General features: G+C 46.0%; 1 protein-coding gene across 3 annotated transcripts in view; it reads right to left on the bottom strand.

Annotated features, from left to right (window-relative positions):
- RAI2 (retinoic acid induced 2) overlaps positions 1-11,508 on the bottom strand; it is a 62,688-nt gene extending 51,180 nt beyond the window's left edge. The window contains exon 1 of one of the 3 annotated variants that reach the window (XM_045855971.1): positions 11,319-11,508. The gene's annotated coding sequence lies outside the window, so the exon portion shown is untranslated. Of the gene's footprint in view, positions 1-10,722; positions 11,049-11,318 lie in introns of those variants that run through there. The other 2 variants (XM_045855972.1, XM_045855970.1) reach the window with 2 other exon arrangements.
- Between the last annotated feature and the right edge of the window lie 1,385 nt (positions 11,509-12,893).

Below are 12,893 nucleotides of genomic sequence, written 5' to 3'. Positions count from 1 at the left end.
TATTTGCACAAAGTTCTATTGAACCAGGCTGTTTAGAATCCCTGTTACACCTTCTATGAGCTATGTGACCTTGTGTAAGTTACTAACTCTCTCTGAGCCTGATTCCTCCTTTATGAACTGAATCTCATAATACACACTTATCTCATATGATTGTTATAGAGCTGTAAATAAAAAACAATAAATGTAACTACCGGGTACCACTCTCCAGCCTATAGCAAGGGTTCAATAAATGATAGGTAATATTACTGCTATTATGATTTTATGAACAACCATTGGAGACATTTTCTAATGAAATCGACAGTCTACATTGGCTAGGATGGACTCCTTCTACTACATCTCAATTACAAATTTCCAGAGCTTATATAAGTGGTTTTATTTTCAACAGGACAAGCCAGCAGTGCTATCCCTAAGCAATACCCATTTGCTAGCAGGCCAGAAAGGTAGCATCCTAATCCAGAAGCAGAATGTAAAACACTTGTAATAAGACTGCAATTCTTGAAGTCAGAGAGTATTATGGCAGACGGGGGAAGTGATTCCTTTTTTTTTTTAAACACAACTGTCATAATTGCTGGGATGGCCCATTACATTAGGCTCAACTCTTCAGTGTTCTTCATCTAGAAAGATGCCCAAGAGATGTTATAACTTTGCAAACCTTCCCCCATATAAGAAAACAAAATTTAGCCCAGAGCAATTGTATATGGAGACATCCTCCCTATTAGAATAATTAGGAGGAGACATCCTCCTAATTAGAATGAACACAAGTGACCAGTCATAAGGGGGAGAAAGGGAAGACGGCTTCATGTGTGGTGTTTCATTCTAAATAGGAAATAGGGAGTCATTGAATGTTCTTGAGCTAGGGCAGCTGCTTTACTGAGAGAAATAGCAATCAGGGCATCAAGGACAGGAGTTAGATGGAGCAGTAAGAAGACTTGGGCAATACCCAGGTGAGCTGTGCTGAGGCCTATGTTAATGGTAGCAGTGGGTGGAGATGAGCACAGGAGGAAGGCGGGTCAAGTCTATGTGAACTGTCAGCAGAGTTGAAAATAGGAGCCAGGGATAAAGGGTCCAGGCTCCCAGCACTGAGGCTGCATTTTCAGACACATCCAAGAGGTCAGCTTTCCCCTTCAATGTCCTCTGCTAAAGCAATTCCATTCTTCACATGGGCTTTAGACAAAGCCAGCTCTGTGGGTGATGGGTCAGAAGAGTCGGGTAAGGGACTTGGAGCAAGAACTCTCATGTTGATATTTCTGGCTTAGGAATCATAACAAAGGCTCCCTCTCCTGATCCACTCAGGCCTTCCAGGTGAATCCCAGATTGTCTAATGTTCTAGATGAGTAACATTTGTTTTTAAATGGAGGCTCTGTTGGAGCCTCCATTTTCTGACTTTGTCCAAAAAAGAGGTAAAACTACAAATGCCATGTACTATCTCAATCCTTCAGAAGAGAGACTCTAACACTAAGAAAATTAGGAAAGCCCATTTTAGAATAAAGAGCAGTTCTGTAAAATGGAAAATGTTTAGCTTAAAGAAACTCACTACATTTTCACTTGTCTTCCATTTCACTGTGAATAGATAGAAATTTTGTCCCATGCAGGCAGTGGTCTGCAAGCCTGGTCTGTGAGGACCACTGGTTTATGTGACAATTCCAAAACAGTTCGCTGTGTGGTTTAGGCTGTCAGAATCAGCACTGGTGACCCCAAATCCAACTGCCAGCTCCTAAGAACAAAAACAAAGCTGAGGTTTCTGGATTGAGGGATGGGTCTAACATGGAAAGGCAGGGCACAATCAGTCTGTACTAGTCTTCTTAAAATGCAAGTGATAAGTCACAAAGGATCCTAGAACAAATGGTCTCATATTGATATATTCACGTTCAATAATTTCATATTTAGTCTAGTGGGTTAGTGATTTTTTTTCATAAAAGGAAATTGCAGCCAGAGCTAATTGCTCAATCTGAAATGTATCTGGACATTGTTTAGATGTTGGAATGGGAACAGTAACATTGTAGAGTTTTAGCAAAGAGGAGGACATTATGTTTTTAAAATGTAAATGAATAGAAAATGTGGCCCCGTATGATTTTCAAAGCTTTGATATATATGGTTGGAGAAAGAGCACCCTTATTTTGAGCTCTCCTTGACATTTTTCTTATTTCTAACATGTGAAAGGAAATTCATCAGCACAGGCTCAATCTATCCCCATCCATTGATTTGTTAGCCAATCAATGGCCACTGTAATCTGAAAAAAATAGCACCCGTTTCTATGAACCTTTCCAAGCAAGGCCAAGTTCAGCTAAGCTTAATAAAGAGAAAAACAGCACGGACCATCTGGAAAACACTTCCGGAGTCGCAAAAGATAGTGGCAGCCTTTGCCCAACCTGCTATAAATAAGTGTCTTAGGGAAAAAAAACACACCCAATTTTCAAATCTGTTTCTACTTAATACAGCTGCAATACAGTTTATTTAGCTTTTCCCTATAGCAGGAAGACTGCCTTTTTATGACAAGGGTCTAAATGTTTTTCACAGCCATTTCCACTGCCATTATTTTGAGGAACAACATACCATGAGGACCTGTCTGTTTGTTTCTGTAGCACACAGAAGTGGCCCCAGTGGCCTCTGCACCATGAAACTGGCCTCCAAAGGCCAGATTTATGATCCTGTTTTCTTTCCCAGTGTTGCAAACACCACCCAAATCCTGGCCTGCAAGGGGCTGGCAACTTAGAATGACCAAGTGTCACATGCAGCAAATCAATTATTTATCTGACTGGACCCAGCTCACTGTGGATGTCTGCCAGCCCATTGCTTCTTCTTCCCGATGACAAGAAAGGGTCAAATTACTCTTCAAATGAGGCTAGTGCTTGCCAATGAAGGCTTGGCAAACCCCTACACATTCACCTTTCCATCTTTCCTCACTGCAAAGCTTGCAAAGGAATTTTTCTACACATGACGCTCCAAACTCCTTCAAGTCACTCTTTGGGGAAAAGGCCCGCCTACCTTGGAAAGCTACAAAATGAAGTGTCCCCAACTGTTGTGTGCACTGAAATCTGCCCATACACTCAAGCACACCTAAACAGCCCATCCCACTCCAAAGACTGGAAGGTCAGGGTTGACCCCAGGACACTGTCCTGTGTAACGAGTGATCTACCTCTCTGTTCTCCCTCTGTCCCCTAAGCATCCATATCTCATTTCCATTCATGGGCAGGGTAGGGTTCACCCCATGACACCTTCCCAGTGAATGCAGGCCCCTCCTTTTCTGCTTTTCCAGGGACCATCAGAAAGAAGATGGTTGGGAGCGTATCTTGATGGCAGCATTTCACGTGTTGCTGCAGACTGCAGGTATTATAGTTTGAGGTGCCTGAGGAAGCTCTGCTGACATTATCTCTCCCAAGGAGAATTGCTGCAAGAAAATGAATGTGTGTAAGAGGGGTAAAAATCAGGAGGGGTGGTAGAGACCACCTGAATTTGAATTTCCAGTCATTTTGAAAACTACTCCATTTAGCCACTATTGACTTTCTTTCTCAACAGTACTGAAATTAATGGTGGGTAGTGGGCTCCCAGATTCTGAAATTAGTTTATTCCAGTGTTATGAGCAGAGTGCTCTCAAGTTCATTAAGGGGCTAGATTAATTGGCTCAAGTTTAAGAAGCTACAGAAGAAATGATAGTGGAGAGAGAGCAGAGGTGGAGGAAGATGCCTAATGGCTCTGAAAGCATGCCTGGGGTAAAGTACATATTAAAAAGAAATTAGGGAGGAATAAACCTGTTCTCTTTATGAAAAACCAGAGAAGCCATTCGTTATTACAACACCCCCCCCAATTACCTATTACTTATTCAATGCCTGCCTTTAAAAAAAGAGTCTGTTCATACAATCTTAATGACCCTTCCACCAACCTTAGAATTAACTCAGGCACATAACCCACTTCCAAATGTTAATTAATAACCCCCATGAATTGTATATATAAAAGTCAGAGGGAGAAGTTGTGTCTTTTATTATTTTAAATTGAATTTTCAAAAACCCACAACTTATTTATTAAATCTTGGTCTAGACCAGTGGTTCTCAATAAGGGGTAATTTTGTCCCAGAAGGGACATTTGGCAAGGTCTGGAGACATTTCTGGTTGTCATAGCTAGGGTGGAGGGGTAATGCTACTGGCATCCAGTGGGTACAGGCCAAGGATGCTGCTAAACATCTTACAATGAATGCACAGGAAAAAATAGAAAAAAATGTACTCTAGATAAAGGCAAGTATGCTTGGCCTTTAACATTCTTGGCAGTTATCAAAGGAAGAAGATCCAATTGTCTTTGAAATCTAAGGTTGGCTTACATATATGTCAACTAAGAACATATTTACTTCTTTCAGAATAAATGAAACAGGGTCTCAATCTGAATCTAGGAACATTAAAGAAACACTGTGACCAAGGTGGGGGTAGGTAGCATACATTTTAAATGCATATTTCATCAGCTTAAATGGATGGAAATTAATATCTCACAAAATAAAATGAGTATCTACTTATGTTCCATACAAAACCAAAATCAATACATTGTATCTTACTTAACCTGCAATTACAGTTAAAAAAAAAACTAAAACAAGGAAATGCCATTCTTTCCCATTTCTTGCTAGCTGGGTACACTTTCCTGAGCAAGAAGCATTAAAACATAAACAAGCAGACAAAAACCTTTTTTAAAAGCAGATTTTTCCAGAGCATAAAAGGCTTCCTGAACCATTCCATTTTATTTACTGTAGATTCAATCAGTCTTTAGTGAGCAAAACATGCAGCCCATTCTCTTGGTTATGCCTGCCTGGCTTTCCAAATGCCCTCAAAACTGGGATGATGAATCACATACCTTGGCCCCACTGTGCCAATTAATAGTAAGCAAAGAATTCCACACAGCTACACAAGACTTTCTGCCTGGTGTGTGTACATGTGTGTGTGTTTGAGGGTGTGAGTGCCTGTAGGGGAGGTGTCTGTGTGGGGGGGAGGGGAGTCCTTCAGCCAGTTGTTTGCACACAGTCTTAAGAGCAGGTGTTGAAATTCTGTAAAATTTCTTTGGTTCTAGAACATTCTGTGTGGCTCTGCCGTGTCCCCAGCATGAGGACGGGCTTTGGTGAAGAAAAATGTATATACCTGGAGTCAGCCTAGAGCTCCCAGGCTAAGGAAAGAATGGCTAACACTATACCATTTTGACTCTTCCAGGCCACCATTCTTTTCTCCGAATTATACAGCCAAAGTTGTCATACATACAAAGGCAAAAATAACAACAACAACAACAAATTGCCCAACACACCCAGTCTTGGCTGCCAGCAAGGCCTGATTCTGCTTCTGAAAAGGAACAGTTGCTACAGTGCAGCTGGAGGAGCTTTTCCAGGGGACTGGTAATACCCTGGCTGTTAATGAATTATTTTTCGCCAGAATGTCAGATTCTTCCTGTGCTCCAGTAAACAGCCTGCTTTTGCCATGGGAAACAAAACCATGTCCTTCCGAGGAGCTCAAGGAGGTCAGCCAAGGGTCCCCCTGTGGGAGCAGCCCCCTTAGGAGCCAGAGACACAGGCACCTAACCTATAAATCACCACAGCCCTGAATTCATTATTCCAGCTCCTTTTCTCTACTTGGGCCATGCCCAGTACCAGGGAAGGGCCCAGGAAGACCCACAGTGCCACTGCCACACCCCCACCCCCTGAACTGTTCCTTGGGCAGGTTTCCTCATCTTCAGCACCACAACGTGTGAAATTGGGCTTCCTTGCATTTCTCTCTCACAGAAACTGTATTTATCTCCTTGCTCTTGCTTTCATCAAGCTGTCAGATGACTACGTGTCCTTTTCTTCCTTTCTCTTCTTTAAGGTTGGCCCCAGCCCAGAATAACCCACTCTCAGTATTAAAGTGTCTACTTGGGACAGTATTCTCCAAGCACAAATCTCTTGGAAGGACATTACTTGATCAGGTATCAGGGAAATCAGTTGCTCAGGCAGGAGACAACTCATCAATGGACAAGAACATGGGCCTGGGGGAAGGAGAGGGGTCACTTTGTTCCAAGCCAGCCCTATCCCCACCCCCACCTTGCTCTCTGGTCTCCATTAAGTTTCAGGAGCCCACATTTCTAACTGAACGTGACTGAGCAAACATGCTCATTGGTAGGCTTGATGCAGAAGTCCCAAAATGGCACTTTAGCCATCAAAAATCTAAGTTGCCTGATGACAGCCTGTTGTGGCTACTGCATCAGCCCCATGTCTCACATCTGCCATGGAGATGGAATGAATTTATGCACCCCCCAAACATCTGGAGGTGCTGTGAGGTTGAAGGCACAGGTTGGTAGTTTACTCTGGAGCAGTGCTATGTAGTAAAAATACAAATGTAATTTTAAATTTTCTAGCAGGCATATTAAAAAGATGAAAAGAAACAGGTGACATTAAATTTAATATTGTGGTTTATGTAAACATTATATTTAGCCCTGGCTGGTGTGGTTCAGTGGATTGAGCACCGGCCTGAGAACCAAAGGGTTGCTGGTTCCATTTCCATCAGGGCACATGCCTGGATTGCAGGCCAGGTTCTCAGTAAGAGGCATGCGAGAAGCAATGGCATATTGATGTTTCTCTCCCTCTGCTTCTCCCTGTTTTCCCTTCTCTCTAAAAATAAATAAAATGTTTTTAAAACAATATATTCAAAGTATTATCATTTCACCATGCAATTGTTATAGAAACTATCAATGAGGTATTCTGCATCACTTTGTTGTACTAAATCATAGAAATTCCACGCATATATTATCCTTATACCTCATCCTACTTTGGACTAACCACCTTTCAACTGCTCAGTAGGCATGTGTGACTAGTGGCTACTGTATGGAGCAGCAGACAGAGAACATTCCATCATCATAGAAAGTTTAATTAGATAGTGCTGTACTAAAAGACCAAACCATCTGTGATAAGAAGAGTAACAGGTGACATCAGAATGGACTGTGGAATTATTGGAGCTAAGAATTATAGCAGAAATGGGAACTGAGAGGATTGTGATGTTCTAGGAGCCTTTAGCCTGACCACTAAGTGGAGAATAAAATGAGCTTTCAGAAAGGCCCAGGTCCCATGCTTGCATAGTGAGTATAGCCATTACTGAAGCTGGTCGAGCTGCCTCCATCTTAGCTCTTCTGATCTGTTTAAGGCAGGGTATGGGACAGAAAAATCACCACAGTCAAGTACGTTCTTTCAATAACAATTCTGGGTTTGCAATCTAATTTGGTGAAGCAGATACAGAAACATGATCAAATTATGTGCATCTGTGCCTGAGCATGCATGTGTGTGTTCTTGGCTGAAGAGAGAAGGAGGGTCATGGGAGAAATACAGAAGCACTAACATGGACACCAAAATCACCTCCTCATCAGTGGCTGTAAGAACACAAGAGAGCAGTAGAATCAAGGGGCTCATCAAAAATTGTGAGCCGTGAAGGAAATGCCCTGAGTCTGGAAAGAATAAGATGATGGGCATCTGGGCAAACAATTAGATGGAAAAGAGGAGTGATAATGTGAGGCATTCTCCAAAGACAAGAGCTGCCAACTCTACAGTAAGGATGTCACTCTGGTCCCTAAATCAAGGTTACTTCAAAATCCCACACAGGCTTTTTTGTGTAGGGCAGGGTGCAATTAGCCATCTCCCTCTCCCCTCGAGAGCCTCCTTCTCTGAGGTTGCCCTCAAATTCTGATATAGGAGGCAGCAGAGTAAAAAACACCTCATATATGGATTCAAATCCTTGCTCTTCCAATGGCTCTAGAATTTCTAGGGGTTAAGGTTGAAATCTGGTTGGAATGGGCCTAAGGGACTAGCTTTGACAATGCATTTGCATAGCAAGATCCCAGCTCATTTTTATTTAGAGTTTATTTATCTGAGACAGTTAAGAGTTAGAAATATCTACCCACCCTTTGGTCCCACAATGGGCCTTGGATAATTACTTAACCTCAACCTCAGTTTCCTCATCCACAAGGTGGGAATGCTATTGCCCGTCTCATGTGGGTTTGTCAGCTTAGAACTACTCCAGGCTACAACTGGAGCATGACACGAGGAACTCTGAGTCCCCAACCAAACATTCATAGCTCTAGATTTCTCCCTGCTGGGCCTCCCTTGACAATGACTTACAGCTCCCTCCCCAATACCATTCACTCCAACAGCTCCACCATTTAGTCACTCAACTCTCATTTATTAAGCAACAATAGAGTATTGGGTATTCCAAGATGTAAAGGCATAGTCTTTCCACCTGAAATAGTTAGGGACTATTTGGGGTCTATCTACTTGACACATAATCCCTGGGTGACTGGGCTGCATCACTGGTAGTCTCCCCTCATCCTTAGGTGCCATATTTTGTGAATGCGTAGGATCTGAGGACTCTGGCCTTTGGGAGAAATAAATAAGAGACTTGAGAGAGACATAGAGGGACATGTTGCTCCTTTAAATCATAACCACTAATGCCTGGAATCAGACATGCAGCTAGAAATTTCTCTGAATCTCCTATTCCTTATCTATAAAATAATGTTTCTCTCATGTCATAGATTCCCACATGTGAAGTGCTTGGCAGACAGGGCAACAACACATGTCAATTCCTTTCCCAATTTATCCCCCTCCACTACCCTTCTCCCCCAAATCTAAGGTTAAGGAAGGAACCAGAGAACAGAAACTTGGTATTTTCTGACTGGAGATTCACAGCACACTATCTGTGAGTACCTCCACATTCAGAATACCTCAGTTCTGGGGTCCAGTGGATTAGGGGAGACCACTGTAACTAGGGCTGTATCTGTCTCCAGGTGCTATAGCACTCACATCAACACCTGGTCACACACTTCCCACCCTTTTCTTTTTGTTTTTTGTCTCTCCGAGGCCCTGTCTCAGAGGCTTTGTTTTCTGACTACAAGATTTTTTATTTTACAACTCTGACCCAACTGCCCACCAACCAACTTCTCACGGTGGCAACCGGTATCACCTAGAAAGCTGTTTTGGCTTTTAATCCCTGGCGGAGTCTGCTTGCTGGAGGTCTGGGGCTTCTTTGCATTTTAAGGACCCTCCCTGGATGCCTGATTGGTGCTGGTATCAAAGCAGCCAGTACCCTAAGTTCCAGTGTGACTTGATTCACAGTGCCCTGACCGCCTTGTGGATGCCTCTAGTGGGCATCTGTCAGGGTAAGACACAAGTGACTATTCGCAGGATATTGTGTTGGGGGGGCGTGGTAAGGTGGGTGTAGGTTTGGTTGTGGGTGGGTGCCTTCTTTGGGCTTCTAAGGGGCAGAATTGGGATGACAACGGGCTTATGAATCTGTGCATTCGAGCCAACCCCCAGTTTTTAAAGGTGGCACAACTCCCTACATTACCCTTTGAGAAGAAAGGCTAAGGACAAAATCGGGTGGGGGCATAATGCTGCTCTAGTGAGCAGACTCCCACCCACTAGCCTCCCCACTGTCTTCCTCCCACATTGCCACCCCTCTTCTGTAACAAAGGCAAAGCAGCACGCATTTTCAAAGTTATCAGAAGTCTCATCTTGCTCAATCAACAAACGATTTTGATGACTTAAAGGGAGAAAGACAGGCATCCAGAAAACGGTGGGAAAGATTCCCTCAGCAAAGCACAGCAAACCTTGCCCTGTGCATGCAATGCTAAGAATCGTCTCCCTGCTGGTTGCTTTTCTCTCTGTTCTAAAGAGAAGCTTCCAAGAATCAGCTAAATAAAGGGATCACACCAGAGGATGAGAGAGAATGCTAAACCAACAAAAACAAAGACCCAGATGAAACAGAACGAACCATGAGAATCCGCGGTTATCAAAACTTCGGCCGTATCTATTTATCATCGCTGCACACCCGGGCTCTGCGGAATATCATTCTGTTGATGTCACTTATCCTCAGCAAAATATTTACACATCTTTAAAAATGCCAGATGAGGCAGGCCAGCCCGCGCACCGCCGCAAACCGCCCCGTCGCCGAGTTTGGAAGACGGTGAATTGGGGAAACGATGAAGGGTGGCTCCTGCGGGCACAGGTAGGAGCTATGGACAGTTCCCGGAACAGGGACCCCAGCGCTGCGCCCTGCCCTGCCCACCTCTCCCCCACCTGACTCTGCAAGAAGCAGCCACATCCTCGATATGGTGTCAGTACCTCCCCGTCCCCCCACCCCGCCTTTCTCATTGATTAAGTTCTCAAACCATTGTTAAAGCTGAGTTGCTTTTCCCTGGAAAACTGGGCTGAATTCATTAAGCTTCCCCATGCCACAAAAGGAATATTCATAAAAGTTTGGCAGGCAGAAAAGGAAGCTGACTGCATGCCACGGGGTGGGTGACAATTCGTTCCTCCAAAGCCACCTTCTTCCTCCGTGCCCCATCCCTCTCTCCATCCATCCGTCGTACCCCAAATCTATTCCAGGGACTTCTGATAGGAAAACACAAAGCAGCAGCTGTTTGGCAACATTTCTACCCCTCGCCGGCAACTGTGGTGGGATGCCATTTCCCCACCCAGGCGGAGCTTATCCGGAACAATAGTCGGGCTTTAAACGGCAAACAAGCAAACACACAGAGCACAACCCCAACCCCGAAAAACCCAACAAGGCGAGAAGCAATAACTCCCTCTGCAGCAAAAGGCACCACGGAAACGCACGCAAAAATGCAGCGAGAACGCAGCTCGGTGCCTAACATGGCAGAAAGCCTGAGCCGGTGCGGCCACCCGGAGTGTGGGCATTGAGGGGCAAGAGGGCTCTCGGGGCGCCGACGCACACTCACCCGGCTCCGGGAGGATGCGGGGCTGGCCAAGCGTCACAAAGGCGAACCCAGCGCGATCTGGCAAAACCCAACTTTCCACCCGGCTCGCCAGGGCCTCCAGATACGTCAACAGAATCCATCTTTCGAAGGGCCTGGAAGGCGCCGGGTTTTCCCGGTCCGGGCAGAGCGACAGAGCCAGAAGCGGCCCCGTGCGGTGCCCAGGCGCGGAGTCCGCCGCGCGCCGCCCTCTGCGCCCGGTGCCAGCGCCGGTGGCGGCCCGAAACCCACTTCGGGGCCCCCGCCCTGCTGGCCGGCGCCGCCTCCTGGGCCGTCCCCGGCTCCCCCGGCAAGTGCACGGCGCCAGGAGCGGGAGCGAGAGCGGGGCCCGAAGACGCCGCACCGGTAGCGGCCTCCGCCAGCGTCCCCGCCCCCGTCCGGCCCTTCCCCCTGGCCTAGGCTTCAGGGCGCCGTCCTGCCCCCGGGAGCAGGCCCCTCCCCGGGCTCCGAGCCCCGCTAGGCACTCCCAGCCCGGCGCGCCCCCTGCATCCCGTGGCAGGTCGGCACCGGGAGGGCGGGTGGGGGGACCCCGGCCCGCATGGGGGCGCCGCGCCCGCTACCTCGCAATTGCAGCCGCCGCCTCCAGGAAGCCGCGGGGGTGGTCGTGGGTACGGGAACTCTCAGGTTTGGCCTGGCCGCCGACCTCCTGAAGCGGGGTGTGCTGCGGTGGGAGCCGCCGTTGCCGCTGTCACCAAGCTGCTGTCGCCGCCGCCACTGCCGGTTGTGCGTGAGCGTGTGTGCGCCTCTGTCCGGGCGAGTGTGTGACTGCGTGCGGCGCCCGGGCTTTACTATATACACCAAGGGGTGGGAGGAGGCGGGGAAGGGGAGGGCTTGGGGGAGGTGGCAGAGGAGGGGGATCAGGAGGGAGGCGAAAGGGTACCCGAGGAGGCGGCAGCGGAGGAGGGACAGGTGATCTCGCCCACGGGGAGGGCGTGGCAGTGGGTGGCGAGGGCTAGCCGCAGAAAGGGGCACCCACAGCGTAGTGTGGGGGTCGGTGGTAGGACGCCTCGGAGGGCCAGCGAGCGGAGACCCTGCCACCTCCCGGGCAGGCTAGGGACCATTTCAGATCCCAGGATGGAGAGGAGAGAGAACAGAGCCCAGGAGGAAGTGACAGGCTGATGGAGGTGGGAGAGGTGGGAAGGGCCCAGCAATCACCTTCTAAAATGCCAATTCTGATAGGTGTGAAATTATTAAAGACAAAAATAGTCCAAGGACATAATTTCATTTCATTTCCACATAATTGCTTGAGAGGTGATTAACCTAACATTTATTAAGCACCTAGTGTTTGCCAGACAGTGGCCTAAGAACTGGAGTTACAGAGATGATGAATACATGGTTACTAACCCGTGTATATATAAATAGTATCAGCAGCACTGTTGATCATTTTAAAGCAAAGTAAAACACCTAAATACTATAAATGTTTTGAGTGTGAAGGAAGTTACTACATTGGTTTCATTAATCCCTAAAACTGTAAAGATTTTTTCTGCTCATCAAAACAAGATGAAGATATTTTAGAGAGAATGGCAGAGCGGAATGACTTTAATCACAGCAGAGAGCAGTCTGAACCTGGCTGTCCTTTGCATGTTCAAACCTCCTCTTTTCTCAGCACTGTGAATAGTAACCATGACTCAACCTCTTGCAGAATTTAGGGTGGTCAAACAGAAATACATAGACAGCAGCCTGGCAAGTTTGTAATTAGTATGGGGATTGAAAGGCTGTATTTTAACCTTGTGTTACAAGCATAGTATGGTAGAAAACAGGGCCACACTATGACTTTCATGGACACTTTACCTTTGTGGACCCCTTCATAAAAATGGTAAAAATTACATTTTTTTCCATTGCTTTGGTGTAAAGATGAATATATTAATATTATATATTGAAAATTTTCTTCAACATAAAAGATCACTTTTTCTTCTGATTTTAAAAGAAATGAAAACATTTCCATGGACCCCTAAAAGTACTCTGGGCTCCAGGCACTGTGCCTACTGCCTCTAAAAGAGAAGTCAGCCCTGATGGTACCATTCCTTAATACTGAATTTCCTCTTTTAAAAATGAAGACTTAAATTAAGAAGTACCCAATCAATATAAGGGTAGAGATACACACAGTGCAAGTTGAAGATTTGGTAATAATGAAT

This window comes from Phyllostomus hastatus, unplaced genomic scaffold (genome assembly GCF_019186645.2).
Source record: "Phyllostomus hastatus isolate PE091 unplaced genomic scaffold, TTU_PhHast_1.1 phas_scaffold_12, whole genome shotgun sequence".
Classification (NCBI taxonomy): Eukaryota; Metazoa; Chordata; class Mammalia; order Chiroptera; family Phyllostomidae; genus Phyllostomus; species Phyllostomus hastatus.
The sequence above is the reverse complement of the archived record's forward strand: the minus strand, read 5'-3'. Positions and strand labels throughout refer to the sequence as shown.